Source organism: Rattus rattus, chromosome 3 (assembly GCF_011064425.1).
Source record: "Rattus rattus isolate New Zealand chromosome 3, Rrattus_CSIRO_v1, whole genome shotgun sequence".
NCBI classification, from domain to species: Eukaryota; Metazoa; Chordata; class Mammalia; order Rodentia; family Muridae; genus Rattus; species Rattus rattus.
The window spans coordinates 54,921,857-54,939,295 of NC_046156.1; positions in this window are offsets into that span (position 1 = coordinate 54,921,857).

Below are 17,439 nucleotides of genomic sequence, written 5' to 3' on the forward strand. Positions count from 1 at the left end.
TGCATGCATACGTGTGAGTTCCTGTGTGTGTGTGTGTGTGTGTGTGTGTGTGTGTGTGTGTGTGTGTGTGTGTGTACTCTCAGACAGACATAAATAAAAACAAGTCCTTAAAGGGAATAATGATGTATAAGTATGAAAACGTCACAAGGGAACCCATTAGCTTGGATGTTAACAAAAGTTTCTTTTTAACTTTTATTTTTATGTGTATGTCTTCATGCATATCTGTGCCCCATGCCTGCAGATGCCATGTGCAATGCCTGCAGAGGTCAGAAGCAAGAGTTAGATCCCCTTGAACGGAGTTACAGACAGTTGCGAGCTTCCATATGGGTGCTGGGAATTGAATCTGGGTCCTCTGATGCTCTCAACTGATGAGCCCTCTCTCCAGCCCACTGATAGGATTTGGAAAGACATTCCTCTCAGTCTAGATAGCACAGAAGCCAGAAAACACAGTCATGATTCATAGCTAACCAAGCCTGGATACAGAGTTCTGTAGTACCGGGACACAGCTCAGCAGCATGAGTGATGCCCTGGGCTCCACATTTGTGAAACAGACACCAAAGGAAAATCCTTCAAAACCCCCAGGAATGAACTGGCTCTTCATCTAACTGCCAGTTAGCATTTGGAGGACAGTTCTGATTTCTCAAGTGCACTAGAACCTAAAGCCCAACACAGCTTCAGGAATTAGTCCACTGGAACCCAGAGGCCAATGTGTGCCAGCAAAGGATCATTGCCAGAAGACGCTCTGACCGCTCTTGCTTTCTTGGTCTCCTTCACAAGCAAAGGGATTTGTTTAGTTACAGATTCCCTTTGTGGTGTGAAAGGTATTAAAAACTTTCATTCACGGAAAATGAGATTATCTTAGAAAAAGCAACACATGGCATGGGACAGTTTAATTTACACAGTGACCACTCTAATAGTCAAGGTATCATAAGTAACTTCCAGGATGACTGGTTATTATTCCAACTGAATATTCCACTAGCTTTGCAAGCCATTGGGTTATTTTCTAAGGTACCTCTCCCTGCTGCTGAGAATTTATAAAAAGCAATGCAAACTACCCAGGTTTGGAGGGACAGACCTTTGATCCCAGCAGGCAAGGAGAACTCTAAGTTTGAGACCAGCCAAGCCTGCATATAAGGACTGTTCAGAGCGCACGCTCTCTCTCCCCTCCCTCCTCTTTGTCCCCCTTTTTCTGCCTCTATCCTCTTCCTTCCCAGGACCTCTTCCTTTCCTGCCAATAAACCTTCTTTATATTAGTTCTGTCTGTCGCATGGCTTGATTGTTCAGGGGGGACACCTTGGCAGGGCCTGCTAAGGCGCACCCTCCTAACCAACAGAGTTAAAAGGAATTCCAGCTAAGTGTCTAAGGCAGATGCCCTCTATGTGCTAATAACAAGCTGATCTAATCACTTCCCTAAACAAAGTAATTACACTGAATAAAAGACTCATACAATAAACAAGCCTATAAAGTCTCAATTTACCAAAATACCAGCATTTTTAAAGACATTCAACTAAAAATACCTAAGGAAACATGAAGATAACTTTCTAAAAAACAAAACAAAACAAAACAAAACAAAACAAAAAACCTCTCCAGGTCATTTTTGTTGTGCAGGAGTGCTTTTGTTTGTTTTGCTGACACATGTCTTTGGCCAGGCTGACCTCTAATCACTCTGCACCCAAGACTGCTCTTGCTTTTTTGCTTTGGATCCTCTCGCCTCTACTCCCAATCCCACCCAGGGTCCCTGGTGCTCAGGATCCAACCAGGGCTTTCTGCCCGTTAGTCAAGCACTTGAAAAAAATGGCCTATATACACAACCAGAAAAAACCCTCCCAAAGTTTAAAATTGTTTCCAGCTAATCCAATCATACAATTTATTGCCAAATTATTTATTCTTGCCCCTAAAGGAGGTGATAAAGAGCAGCGATCGCCCTCTGGCAGCACAACCGAGGATTGGCAATGCTCAGACTAACTTGACCTATGCAGGATCTGATCAGCCACATAAACAAACTTCCACAATCCCCTAATTCTCAGCAAATAAAAGAGAAAACCCAAGATGGAGGGGCTGGAGAGATGACTCAGTGGTTAAGAGCACTGACTGCCCTTCCAGAGTCCCAAGTTCAATTCCCAGCAACCACATGGTGGCTCACAAACATCTGTAATGGGATCCGATGTCCTTTTCTGGCATGCAGACACATATGGAGACAGAACACTCATATGCATAAAATAACAAGTAAATCTTTAAAGAGTTATACAGAAAAGAAGAAAGAGAGAAATTCAGTCAGTCAGTCAGTCAGTCTGAGGTGGAAAGGGTGTGTCTGCAAAGTAGTGTATTAAGTGACAACGGTATAATGTACAGGTTACGCACTACTGTCATTACTGCATTTAATCCTCACAGCTGTCTTGAGAGATGATGATTATTACCTATCATAGTTGTTTTATTAAGGAAAACAAATTTTTAAGTTTTAACTGCTAAGTTACTTTTGAAACTGGGAGGACATTAGTGGTCTGCACACCACTATCATCCTGTAGATGAGCTAGCTGTTCACGAGACCTTGACTATGAGAGTCCCCACTGTTATGCTCGCTCGCCCTATGGATTGCTATTCTAAACCCCAAAGAACCCCCTTTGCGAGGATAAGGCAAGAGTGCTGGGGTGCACCCTCCTCCCTTCCTGACTAGGGAATCTGATGGTGGTGGTGTGCACCCCCCCCCCCCCCACCCCCACACACACCACACACCCCACACCACACACACACACACACACACACACACACACACACACACAAAGCCCCCTAGTTTCCCCGTGAATCTTATTTCCGATCTGTATTGGTTTTCTTCTCAGCCAAGGAAGCTGAGACTGGCTGAATTGGTTAGAAGTCCGGGCTCCTGCCTTAAGCACTGTGTATGTTGGCTGTAGACATAACAATATGGGTTAATGTAACAGGATGTTCTATGCAGCCTTTCCTGTCTCCTCTGAGCCTCTGCAGGGTTCTCCAAGGTCCAAACCCAAACAACAGGAGTCGAATGACCCACATCTAAGAAGGCACAAGGCTGACTCTGCATTTATCGCCTCCGGATCCTTCTCAAGAGTATCAACTGTGATAATCACAGGGACAACAGTGAGGCCTTTAAAGGTCCAAGGGGGGAGGGGTGGAGTGAGAGCACAGTTGGCCCAGAGCCCTGAGGGTCAAGGGAAGGGAAACTCATGATAACCATTCAGTGTTTTAACTAGGGTCCCGGCAACGTGTGACTAGGAGAACTTGATATGCCTTCCTAGCAGATAAACACAGCTGGTTCATAGCAAGATTTTAAAGCCAGTGTGGCTAGAGAGGTGGGCTTAGTGGCTACGGCCACTGGCTGCTCTTCTGGAGACAGTTTGGCTCCCAGCATCTGCACTGAAAGGCTCACAACTGTCACTGGCAGCAGAGGATCCAATGATCTCTTCTGGCCTCTGGCACTCATACACATAAATAAAAATGAAATCTTAACAATGGCTCAGGCAAGCTAGGTACCACGGTGCATACCTATAACCCCAGCACCAAAGTGACAGATGCAGAAGGATTTCCAGTCTGAGGTGACCCAAGGCTACACGTGAGACTCCATCTCAAAATGAAACAAATGGGTAAACAAAACTTGTCTCAGGTAAGGCAACCAAATGGAGTTTCAACAGGGGAAGTTTTACAAACTACCACAATGTGGGAAATTATATAAAAAGTAGCTTTAGTAACATAACTTTTAAAATTTCATTGTATTAATTCAATATTAGAAAAGATAAACAAGGGGTTGGGGATTTAGCTCAGTGGTAGAGCGCTTGCCTAGCAAGCGCAAGGCCCTGGGTTTGGTCCCCAGCTCCAAGAAAAGGAAAAAAAGAAAAAGAAAAGATAAGCAAATCTTAATCTTTTTATCTAATTACCCTAAAGAAATCTTATCTGAAGCCAGAACTGCCCTCCCTAACTTTCTGCACACCATGAGAAAGCTAACCAAACCGTCACTTCCCAAGTGTTCAAAGACTGCAATCCCCACACACACTCCAAAGACGCAATTTAAAAAGTTATAAAAGTCACATCTCGGGACTGGTGATGGCTCAGCAGGTAGGGTGCTTGCTGCTAAGGCTGACCGCCTGCATCAGAGGCTGGGCTCACATGGTGGAAGGAGAGACTGACCCCCACAGAGTGTCCTGGAATCACATGCACGCCATGAGAGGGCCCTCTGAAACAAACAGGTAGATAAACCAAGTACGCCCATTTTAGAGTCTTAACAGGACGCTAGCCTTATTCTTAGAAAATGTGGAAGTACTGAAGTCAGGGGACAGCTGTGGGTCCACCCCCGCCTACATAATCACTGGTATAATTTGGTGTTTCTTCCTGGCCTTTTTTTATGAGTATATTTTTATGTAGCTGTAATTAGCGTATAATTATAATTGTATCTTCTTATTTTTCATCTTAAATCTATATAAAAGGATGGCAATTTTCAAGAGCTTAGAACATAAATCTATACACATTGTGACAGGTAACTTCCTGTCTAGTTCTAAGCTAGGAGCTGGAAGATGGAATTCTGTTTCAACTCACATTCCCAAATTATTCTATATGCTTTGCATATTTCATCTCACCTGTTGTATGTATTGGTTCATTCAGGGTTTTTTGTCTACTTGTCACAAATCTAAACATGTCTAGGAAGAGTGGCCCTCCTAGAATTCCCTCCCCAGACTGACCTGTGGGCATGTCTGTCTATAGGGCGTTTTCTTGAGTAATGATGGCTTCAGAAGGACCAGGCCTCTGTGAGCAGCACCATCCTGGGTAGGTGGTGCCCGGGTGGTATTAGAAAGCAGGCTGAAGGGTTGGGGATTTAGCTCAGTGGTAGAGCGCTTGCCTAGGGAAGCGCAAGGCCCCTGGGTTGGTCCCCAGCTCAAAAAAAAAAAAAAAAAAAAAAAAAAAAAAAAAAAAAAAAAAAGCAGGCTGAGCAAGCCATGGAGGGCAAGCCAGTGAGACGAACTCCTCCACGGGCCTGCCTCTGCTTGAGTTCATGTCCTAAATTCTGTAGACGATGAACTGTGACCAGGACCCATTTGCTAAATAAACTCGTTCTTCCCCAGTCGCTTTTGGCCACAGTCTTTATCACAGCAGCAGAAAGCACACGGCTGGCAGTCAAAGCACCAAGACTAAAACTGCTTTTACCTCGTTGTCGAACAAATGTACTCCCTCAGCTTACCATTTAAAACACTAGAAACGGGTTGGGATTTAGCTCAGTGGTAGAGCACTTGCCTAGCAAGCTTAAGGCCCTGGGTTCGGTCCCCAGCTCCGAAAAAAAAAAAAAAAAAAAAAAAAAAACAAAAAAAAAACACTAGAAACACCACTTCCTGTGGGGACTGTGTCACTAGGTTTGCAATGTATCAAACACCTTCAGATCCACAATATTCTTTAGAGACAATCACAGTTATTGTTACTAAAAGCATTCTCCTTGAACAATGGGGCTCTAAAGCCATCAGATGGAACAGAGAAAGGCACACCCCTTCCCCCAATGCCAGAGAAGGGTAAGGAAAGCCACTGCACAGAAGACATGGCCACTTAGCAGTGGCAGTAACTTCCCCAGAAAGAATGCTGGAACTGGAACAGAACGAGAGGGAACATGGGCTGGCTGACAGATGTCACGTGTGGGCGCTCAGAGCCAGTGGGGGCAAAACACTGCCAAGCAGATCTCAGCCTCTCATCCACAGAGGTTAGCAAGCAAACAGCATCCTGACTGAATAGGACACAACTCGTAAAAAGGACAAGTTAGAGAAGTGTGTACAGATAGAGAAGGATACACAAATAAAAGAGGGGAAAAAGCCGGAGGAAAACCCTGCTGATCCGAGTAGAACACTTACCTAACTGGTTTGATTACTGGCATCACAAAATAAAAAGCTCTTATCTGCATTTAATATGCACCTTTAATAGACATAATCCCCTTTATTTTTAGTATTACCTAGAATTGCTCTGTTATGGGGTAGGTCTGTTACTAAAACACACTGCCAAGTACACTCTGGACCCAATTACACTCTCACCAGCAAAGAGGAATCTAGACTCTCCTTATCTCACCACCCCTTGGAAACATCAACTTTGGGTTCTAACCACTCTGGTACACAATATAGCATCTCATGATTTCCAGTTAAACTTCCTCATTTCTTTCTTTTTTCTGTTTGCTTACCCACATGAGGCCTCATCTGGCCGGCCTTGAACTTGCAACCTTCCTGCCTCAGTCTCTACAGTATCCTAAGTGATGTTATATGTGCATGCCACCGCGCCTGGCTCAAATCCATTCATTCTGTGCCATACAACTCTTCATTGCTATACAATTATGATTATTTTCTAGTTAGTCTTGTGAGCCATCACATTCTGTTAAATTTAGAATCTCATAATTCCAGAAACATTGCCAGTCCAGGACTGGCCAGTTCTCACACACTGAGTCAGGGTACACAGATCATAGATGGTAACTCAATCACAAAAGTAGAAAAAGACAGGAGAAATACCAGGAGGGCAGAGAGTTACAGAAGTCCAGAAAACAGAAAAGACCAAGGCCTGAGTGTCTGTCATCAGGATCCGGGCAAGAGCAGGCTCAGAGGCAAGGAAGCTGATGGAGAGGTGACAGTGATGCACGGGTGGAGCGAGAGGGAAGGGGCGCAGCCACTGTAGACAGTCAGCTAACCCAAGGCAGCCAGTGTACAGTAAGGTGAGGGCTGGGAAGGAACACGGGCTGCAGGAGAGCCTTGCTTTTCCAGACAGGAAAGAAGTAAGTTATATTTAACCCTGGGTGGGAAGAAGTCAGGAAGGAAGAGGAAAGAAACGAGGATAGAGAGCAAAGGCCCAGAAGGAAGGGAGGGCAGGCATCTTCAGCGGGACCTAGAGGGGGAGCAGGCACCAGAGCAGGGCCGCTCTTCTGTTGGAACAGGAGGAGGAGGGGGCGTGCAGGCTGATTTGCAGGCTTAGGACTGCACAGTGATGAAGTTCTAGCTGAGGGTGTTTGTTTTGCTTTTTTCATGACAGGGTTTCTCTGTGTAGCCCTGACTATCCTGGAACTCAGAGATCTGTCTGCCTCTGCCTCCCTGAGTGCTGGGGTTAAAGGCGTGCACCACCATTGCCCAGGTAGCTAAGGGTTTTATTGTTTCTTTGCTTTGAAATAATAGGCAAGATTGTCTGCTGGGAGTGAGAGAGATGAAGCCAAAGGCTTAGAGAGGAATGAATATCTCAAGCAGGCTTTGTGAAAACAAACAAGCAAAAGAAAACAGAGCAAGAGCACATGGGCTCCCTTGGCAAAGGGGCTTTGTTTTCTTTTGGGAAGACTAGGGGTTGAGCCTAGGGCTTCACACATGCTACACTAGTGCCCCACCCCTAGGCTACACCTTTAGCCCTGCAGAGGGTCTTTAGATAGCAAGAGTTGGTACCAAGTCCTAGCTCCTCGAGAATACCTCACTGTCTGTCTGTTTGTAGATAGGTTCTGGCTGTAGTAGCCCAGGCTAGCCTTAAACGTCTATGCTTCCTATCTCAGCCTCAGGATATAGTCTTTAAGAGCTGTTCAATAATGAGCTGTGGCTAATAGATTTAGGGGATGAATCCTCAGCTGACGTTGGATACCATGATTCATAGAGGGGATGGACTACATAATTCTTAAACTCCCTGGGCACAGTACTGAAGAAAATAAACTGAGGCCAAAGACAGGAAAACCAGGAAACCCTTATCTGAGGGAATGCCTTGCTTCCCAAGTGTGGACTGTCAATAGAGGCAAGGAGACCAGGATACGAGGGGGTTGAGAGGGAAGTCTGGGCTCAGTGTGGTGGTTACAGCTCTAACCAGAGTCTTGGAGGGTAAGAGAAGATGATGCCTCAAACTTCCTGGGCTACAGAAGACCCTGTCTCAAAACAACAAATGTGCGGCCTAGATTAAGGGCTAAGAAAAGGGATGCTTCTGAGTTCTAGGAAAGCAACAAGCAGACACACAACAGTGAAAGGGGAGGAGACCATGGGCAGCCATGACTTGGGATGGACGGAATCAAAGGAAAGCTACGGCCAAAGGGCAGCAATAGCAGTGGAGAATGCTGATGTAGTTACACACACACACACACACACACACACACACACACACACACACACACACTACCATATAAGCACAGCATAGAGTTTAGATCAAATATTGTTTCATCGTTGTTTTCAATTCCAACATAAATCATGTAAATAGTAAAATTAAAAAAGATTCACTAGGCAAATTTCCTGAGCATAAATTACTTCCAGTCTGGAGAACACACAGAGATGCTATGCACATGTCAGGTTCCCTTAGGAGTCTGTTTTACTCTTCTGCACTTAACTGGGAAAGGGTTACCACTGGAAGAATGAGCTGCCACAAATGGTCAAACAGCAGCACGCTCAGTAACAGGTGTTTTCAGTCTTAATACAGAAGGCCATGTCACTGTTCTTCAGGGTAACTAAAGAACAAACACCAGAACTCCATGCCTTCTAGAACACACTGTCAAGTTACTTGCTAATGTGATAGGACAGGAATCAGTTTTTTTTTTTTTTTTTGGTTCTTTTTTTCGGAGCTGGGGATCGAACCCAGGGCCTTGCGCTTCCTAGGTAAGCGCTCTACCACTGAGCTAAATCCCCAGCCCCGGGAATCAGTTATTTTTGAGACAGGGTCTCCCTGTTGATCCCTGGCTGGCCTAGAGCTCCCTTTGTATGCCAGCCTGGCCTCGAACCAAGACCCAGGTGCCTCTGATGGGATCAGGCAAGGTCAGGCTAAAAGACTGACCTTAAAAAGCCACATTTTCCTACAAGGTTTCAAACATTTCTGATATGTAACTAAATAAGCCAATAATGGAGCTTCCTCAAAACTATCCTTAAATAAATGGGAGAGTGGTAAGTTAAGTCTCTTATTTTTAATTGCAAATTTTTGTTTGTTATTTTAAAAAAGACTTATTTATTTTCATTTCACCCAGATGAGTGTTTTGCCTACATGTATACAGATGTGCTGTGTGTGTGCCGTGCCCTGGGGGCCAGCAGAGCGCGTCAGGCTCCCTGGACTGTTGTGTCTGCCCTGTTGGTGCTCTTAACTGCCGAACGATGTCACCAGCCCCCATTTACTTGTCTGTCTGTGAGACAGGGTCCCCTGATGTCAAGGCTGGCTGTGAGCTCCCTGCTCAGCTAAAGGTGACCTGAACTCCTGACCCTCCTACCGAAACCTACTTCACTTAGGGACACAAAAATCTGTCAGCACAACCAGCCTGGTGAGCCTGGGACCAAGCGCAAAGCCTCTTGCAAGCTGGGCAGGCACTCTCTCACTGAGCTACACGCCCAGCCTCTCTTTGAAAATATTTGAAAGGGCCTGTTTTAAAAGAATAATCTAAGGGCTAGAGAATAAAGCCCAGGCTGACTTCAAACTCCCCACGTAGGCCAGGACGACCTTAGGTTTCTGATTCCTTGCTGAGACCAGGCAAGAACCACCACACCTAGTTTTGCATGATAGTGGAGGTTTATTGCAGGGCTTCAGGCAAGAGACACTACTAACCGGACCACAAGCCCAGCCTGAAAGCTGTTTAACTTCCAACTGAAACTTACCGAAACGCTCCACGATGAGAAAATCTCTTTTGAGTCAGTCTATCTACTGGTGTGAACTTCAGCTGGTTAATTCCGAGACACCATCAGCCACGCTCATCTATGCCTCTGGACCTTGCCTGACATCTGCACACCTCAAGGCTCTGTAGACACTTCAAACCCAACAAGTTCACGCCAGGGACAGTTAGGACAGTTATCACCCCACCGTGTAAAAGATAACAGAGCCCGGCCCTGTGTGCACTGAGCTGTCCTTGCTAGGACCTGAAGCCATTGCTTTCTGCCCTCCTCGGCTAACAGGCTCTTGACACTCCCAATCCCCTGGTTTCCCATCTGCCCTCTCACCTTTCCTGGACTTGTTTACTCCAGTTCCTCATCTGCTCCACCAGAAGTAACTCAACAACAAACCTGGTCTCACCTATCTATCTTACCGACCTCCAAACTTGTCTCCCTGCCTTTTGCCTAGCTACATTTAATCCAGCCACCGCACGGAACATCACTATGCAATCTAAATTACTTTCAATGGAGCCTTCTCTGGTCCCATTGTCTCTAGACTGAGTTGCAAAGTTTTTACAATACACGGTTTCTCTCCAATAACTGGCATCAACAGACTCTTTCATTTTTTCCCCATAGAATCATAGCTTTACACTATTTGTTAAAAATATGTGCTACTGGGGTTGGGGATTTAGCTCAGTGGTAGAGCGCTTGCCTAGCAAGCGCAAGGCCCTGGGTTCGGTCCCCAGCTCCGAAAAAAAAGAAAAAAGAAAAAAAAATATGTGCTACTTCACAGTATAAAAATACCCTCAATACCATATTCTACAGTGAAATTTTCCCCCCAAGTGAACTTAATCACTCACTTCTTTATTCCAATCAGAGACCTGAACCCCCCACCACACACACACACTTACCTAGCAACTGCAGTAATCTAATGTAACAAACAATCGTGCTCTGTAATTTTCTTTTTCTAGATTATTTTTAGCGCAACCACCCATCCCCGTACCTCTGACTTTAGGAACTAGGACACAGTTCTCAAACGTACCGCATAGTCTCACAGATTCCTGAGTTTCATTCATCCCCTCCCAAACTCCTAGTCATCCTTGAAAATCAAATTCTACAACCCTCCTTCCTACCACAGGTAGGATAACTGCTTTCATCATTGTTTCCCATTAAATTCTGTCTAGACCTCTGTAATCATACTAAAACATAATGACTTGATTGACTGAGGACGAATTTCTCGTCTTAGCCCAGGCGAGCCTACACAATGTCCTGCCTTGGGCTTCTGAGTGCTGGAGCTGTAGGAGTTGGCACTTCACCTAGGCTCCGCCCCGCAGCTACCTGGTAACAGCCAGGTGTGCTGATTCACTATAAAAGGGGCTGCTTGCCCCCACCTCGCTTTCCTGATCTCTTTTCCCCTTGCTCTTGCCCTTTACCCTTTGCCCCCTCTCCCCCCAGTTCCCTCCCCTTTCTCCAAGTGCTCATGGCCGGCCTCTATTCCTCTCTCCTCTCCTCTCCTCTCTCTCCCTCTCCCATTCCCTGTCTCTATTACCCCTCCCCAACTCCCCTCCCCATGCCCTAAATAAACTCTATTCTATACTATACCATCTTGTGGCTGGTACCTCAGGGGGAAGGAATGCCTCAGCATGGGACCCCAGAAGCACCCCTTCCCCTACACCATATCATGCATCCACCATATTCCTTTATTATCATTATTATTATTATTATTTTAACAAAACACAACAATAAATATGTTCTACCATGCTTGGTGCATTTTCTTTTCTTGCAGCTAACATTTAAGTCATGGTTTGAGAACAGGTATTTTAAACTGCTCATTGAAAACCAGACATATTGCTAAGATGATACCCTAAGTGGCTGGGAGTTTAAAAAAAAAAAGAATCCCATGTCATTCATCAGCCAAAAAAAAAAAAAAAAAAAAAAAAAGGTTTACATACAAAGTATAATTAAATTGTAGCTTGGACATGGTTCTATACCTTGTAATACCAGTTTTTCTGTCTCTCTCTCTCCTCTCTCTCTCTCTCTCTCCCTCTCTCTCTCTCTCCTGTTGGATTTCACTGAATCTGAAACTCAACAGAGTGCAGAGACTGAGGGTCCTGTTCAGTGTTCCTGCAGCCCGACAGCCTGAGTCCTTGCTACTTAAATGAGTGGCAGGCAAGTTACTCAGTTTCTCTATGCCTCTCAGTGAGGAGCTACTCATGTTAGCATCCCTCAGTGAGGACTAAAACTAATACATGAAATGAATTCAGGACACTGCCTGCACTGAGTAGGGCCCATAAATAGTAGTTGATACTCTTATTGTTAGTCAGCTTTCAAAACAGCTTTCAGTACTGAGTGGCCCACTCGGTAGAAGGACTACATACTCTCCTAGGTAGGAGTGCATCCTTCCCATGTATGCTGCGATGTAGGCTCTAAACCACACCTTCCGATACTTGCTCAGTAAGTCGGAAGAATGTAAGGTATTAGATCTGTAAGATCAACATATTATAAATTCTCAGTGAACTAATTATTCAGTACAGGATTAAAGTTCATTTTTAAAATAGTTTTAGCCAAGTATAGATGCTGGCAAACACTGAAATCTTAGCACTCAGATCTAGATAGAATTACTGCATGTTTCAGGCCAACCTGAGCTACAGAATGAGTTAAAGGCTAACCTAGATTCTATAGTAAGATCCTGTCTCAAAAAAATTTCACTCGGAAAGCAGAAGCAGGCAGATCTCTGTGAGTTCCAGGCCATCCTGGTCTACAGAGCTAGTTCCAGGACAGCGAAGACACACACACACACACACACACACACACACACACACACACACACACACACACAAACAAAAACAAAACAAATAAACAAACAAAAAGCCAACCCTGTCTTGAAAACAAACAAAATAAAACAAAACAAAACAAATGAACAAACAAACAACAACAAAACAGGCTGGAGAGATGGCTCAGCGGTTAAGAGCACTGGCTGCTCTTCCAGAGGTCCTGAGTTCAATTCCCAGCAACCACATGGTGGCTCACAACCATCTGTAATGGGATCTGATGCCTTCTTCTGGTGTGTCTGAAGATACTGACAGTGTAATCACCCACATACATGAAATAAATAAATAAATCTTTTAAAAAACCCAAACAAACAAAAAGTTTCAAAAAAACCTATTCTTCAGCTACATTGTTAAAAATATTTAAATGGGCTGGAGAGATGGCTCAGTGGTTAAGAGCACCGACTGCTCTTCCTGAGGTCCTGAGTTCAAATCCCAGCAACCACATGGTGGCTCACAACCATCTGTAATGAGATCTGATGCCCTCTTCTGGTGTGTCTGAAGGCAGCTACAGTGTACTCACATACAATAAAATAAAAATCTTAAAAAAAAAATTTAAAAATATTTAAATAAAACTTTTTCTTTTAAAAGATTATTCATTTATTTTTATTTTATGTACATCAATGCTTCGACTGCATGTATGTCTGTGTGAGGATGTCGGATTCCCCTGGAACAGGAGTTACAGACAGTTGTGAACTGCCATGTGGGTGCTGGGAATTGAACCCAAGTCATCTGGAAAAGCAGTCAGTGCTCTTAAATGCAGACTCATCTCTCCAGTCCATAAAACCTTTTTTCTATAAGATTTTTTTTTTTTGAAACAGAGTCTCACTATAGCCTTGGCTAACCTGAAACTCTATGTAGACCAGACTGGCCTTGAACTCACAGAGATCCACTTGTCTCTGCCTCCCTTGTGTGATGAGAGTAAAGGCATACAGCACTACACTGGGCTAAAGATTTGTTTTTACGTACATGTACATATATGCGAATATGTGTTACCTGTATGCTATTGTCCTTGGAAGGCAGAAGAGACCATCAGATCCCATGTAGCTGGGGTTACAGGAGGCTGTACTGACAGACATGGGAGCTGGGAACTGAAGTCAGGTCCTCTGGAAGAGCAGCAAGTGCTCTTAACCACTGGGTCATCTCCAGCCCCACAAATAGAACTCTTAAAGCAGCACGAGATTATTACTAGTAATTTTCCCTCTAGCACTCCACTAAACCCCACTGTGGTATACAAGACTTTAAAATCCTTGCTTTAGAACTTAAGGATCATTCCAGATCATTTACAAGGAATAGGATTTCCAGTTGGAGGCAGGGATGTGACTCACTGATAGTAGCAGTCACAAGACCCCAGTTTCATCCAACAAGGACAGAAACGAAGGACTAATGACTTAGCTCAGCAGGTAGGGATGTTTGCCACTGAGCCTGATTCAATCCCCAGAACCCACGAGATAGACGGAGAAACTGAGTTTTACAAATGGCCCTCTGACCTCCACACATGCGCCTTGGGTGCCCACAGATATACACATAATAAATCAATTTCATTACATTTATTAATTTGGGGAGAGGGCGTTATGTTGGGACACATTTGGAGGTCAGAGGACTATCCTGGGGATTGAACTCAGGTCTTCAGATTTGGCAGGATGTGCCCTCACTTCCCAAGCATCTCTCGAGCCCTGTAATATGAGGAGTTTTTAACTGTTTTTTGTTTTGTTTTGTTTTGCTTTGTTAAGGAGTCACACATATCCCAGGCTGGCCTCAAATTCACTATATAGTGAGGAGTAACCTAGTGCTTCTGAACCCCTTCTTGTACCTCTCTTATGCTGGGTGGGATGGCAGCCGTGGACCACCTTGCCCAGTTATAAAATATTGGGATTGAAGTCAGGACTCTGTGTGTGTTGGTGGCAAACATGTCCTAATTTCAAATTTTAAATAAGAAAAGGAAAGAAATTGCCTACTGTTCTCAATCAAAAACACTGATATTTCTGCATCTAAAAAAATTCTATTGCCACATTCAACAGACTAATGAAAGGCCTCAAGACACAAGGACTTCAGTTCCTGGTTTCTGCCTTAGAAACAACTCCAGATCACTCTTAAGTATCCCTAGTAGAAACCTCGTGGTTACAGCCTGCTATTCCTTTTAAAATTTCCCATCTCCCCCCTAAAATTGATAGACACACCCACAGGAACACAAACGTCTATAATAAAAACTGTACAAAAGCCACAGACACATATCAACTTTGTTTTAGAGAACTCCGATCTTCTTATAAGCAACCCCTCAATTTACAAAAACAAATGAAAGTCTTGCTTTGCAGCAATACTTTTCAGCTCACTTTATCCGATATCTTCAGCTTATCTAAGGCAAAGTAGCAGATTTTTCTGATTAGTACAAGCCTCCCGCGTGGTAAATGATTCCACTGCAGTGTACAGATAGCACGCTATTTTAGAAAACATCAGTTAAGAATAGATCAGCTCTTCAAACAATGGTGATTGTGTGGAAATGACGCTTAGATAACTTATTTACATAGTAAACAGAAGTTGGAACTTTATCTAACTAACATAATGTAGGCGAATCAGTAGCTTTGGGATAAAAGTTTACAGACTGCCTACTGTGTAACAGGCACTTAGTAGTTTTACAGACTACACATGCTTCGCGGTGCATGCGTGTGTATCAAACAACAATGCCTGACATTTGTAGAACGTTGTCATTCCTCTCAGACCGTGAGAATACCCATAGGCGTCCCAGTTTTACACTCCGAGGACACAAACCGGGAAGAGTTAACCCTGGCGGAGGTGTGACGGTTTGTTTGCGGGTCTGAGGAGCCTTTTGACTCATAATCTAATCATCATCTTCTCTCCTGGTTACACCAGTTCCACTGTCGGATTTTTACCTTAAAAAAACTACTTGACCACTTCCACTATCGTGCTTGCCCCGTTGTTCCGAGGCAAAGCGCGTGCACACACGATTTACCGCTGGTTTGAAGTGCTCCGTCCGGGCACGTCCAAGTTCAAGACCCCCTGATAGGCGCGTTTCCTCCTAGTGGCGAGCGCCCCCGCTCCCCGGCCCTGCGCCCCGGACCGCGCCGGTGACTCGCAGGCTGACCCCCGCCTTGCCCTGGCCCGAGGTACCCAGCTCTCGGCTGACCACGGACACACTAGACGCCATGGGGCGATGCCAACAGCTAAGCGGCGGAGGTCCCATTGCCCCAAACCCCAGCTGCATCCCGTAACCTACCTGCCTGGGCCGCGACGCCGCCTCGCGCAGTGCTCGGAGACTCGAGTCCGCGGCCTCTGGGATGCAGCGCCAACCTCTTCGTCCGGCCCCCGCAAGTCCGCAGTCCCCGCCCCCAAGCTCAGACACGCCCCCTTTCGGCTTGATCACGCCCCGGAGCTCGCCCAGTAGGTTCTGCCCCTCCCGGGTTCTCCTCGAAGCTCCGAACCCACGCCAGGCGGTCTCTCTGACCCTGGCGCCGGAAAACCAGAGAGCTCTGGACTGCCCTGGTTCCACGCTGCAGTCCCTGCCCAGGGCTGGAGCCAAAGCTCTATCTCTGAATCTACGGCTTGTGCGATCACACGCACAGCAAGGCAGAGCCTAGTTGAATCAGAGGAGCCAAACAGCAAGTTCTTTAAGAAAACCCTAAAGCAACTCGGAGAGCAAACTTTCCTCGGGAAGGTCAGCTAGTAGAGAGATGCCAATAACGCACCTGGCCCCAGGTTTGGAATCCCGAGCCGGATGCCTTTGATGCCTAGTCCCGGTGCCGACTAAGTTGCCACACCCGGTTGAGACTCACGCTTAAGCGCTCCCTACCCCACGATCTTGCTCAGGTATGCACATGGCTCTGTGCCTGCTGCAAGAGTAGCCCAGTTTCACTCTGCGAGACTGGGATGAGTGGAACCTATTTCCCAGCACGATCTAACTGCTCCACCTCACCGCGCCCGCCCCACTCTACCCCACCCACTCCATCTGACCTTCTGTCTGGTAACCAAACTTCCCTGGCTTGTTCACACAAAGATACCAAAATAGAAGACTGTCACAGAGGTGTTTGATCACACACCACGGATGACTGTCACCGGCCAGCTCAAAAAAAAAAAAAAAAGCATCATGTAAGACCATGAGGAAGAGAAAATAAAAGGATTATTTTCTACGTGAGGGACAGTATTGACAGTTCCTTTAAAACACTCTAGTGAGGAAATAAATGTGAATGTGGTTTGAAATAAATTGTAAACGCTGGTCTTTATGAACTCCACTTACCTAATGTGTACGTCTTTTTTTTTTAACTTGAGTATTTCTTATTTACATGTACGTCTTTGTGTACAGATGTATGTTCTTTATTATTTTCCAAACTTCTCATCCTCCTACCCCTGCTTCTGGAGTGCCAGCATAGTCCTGAGGCACCAAACCCGGCATTTAATCTAATCCGTTTGGAAAGTATCACAGGTAGTTGTACGAGATGAAATTTGTGTGTTTTTAAGTGTTTTGAAGATTTACGTTTGAAATTTTTGCGTCCAAGAAGATTCTTTAGCAGAATGAAGATTTGAATGCCAAGATGGGCAAATAAATTAATTCACATTCCTGTAGTCTACTGCCCTCTCATGGGTAAAATGAAGCTACACTTAATGGTGATAAGGTGTCCTTTGAGTCTGAGAATAATGTTTAGTAACGTGTAGAAAGCCAACATGAAATAAAATCAGGTTCTTGCTAAATACTCATCAAACAGAATTTTTAACGTCGAGGATGCGGAAGGGGAGCCTTGCACCACAGCTAGTTCGAGCATGTCCTAAGGGACACGCCCAAGCTCACGGCCACCTGTGCAGAAAGTGAAGGCACGCGGGAACTGGCTCGCATTTCATTGTGATGTGTCTGGAGGAGTGTTCTCTTCACACACGTTACAGCCTCAGGGGCAAAAAAACAACAGTAGAATGAAATCTTCCTTATGCTTTTGGTGTCAAAAAACCCCAAAAGATAGCTTTATGTTTAGTCCATAACTCCATTTTTTAATAAAACTGAGTGAATTATCAACCCAACCACTAGATGGCAACACAGC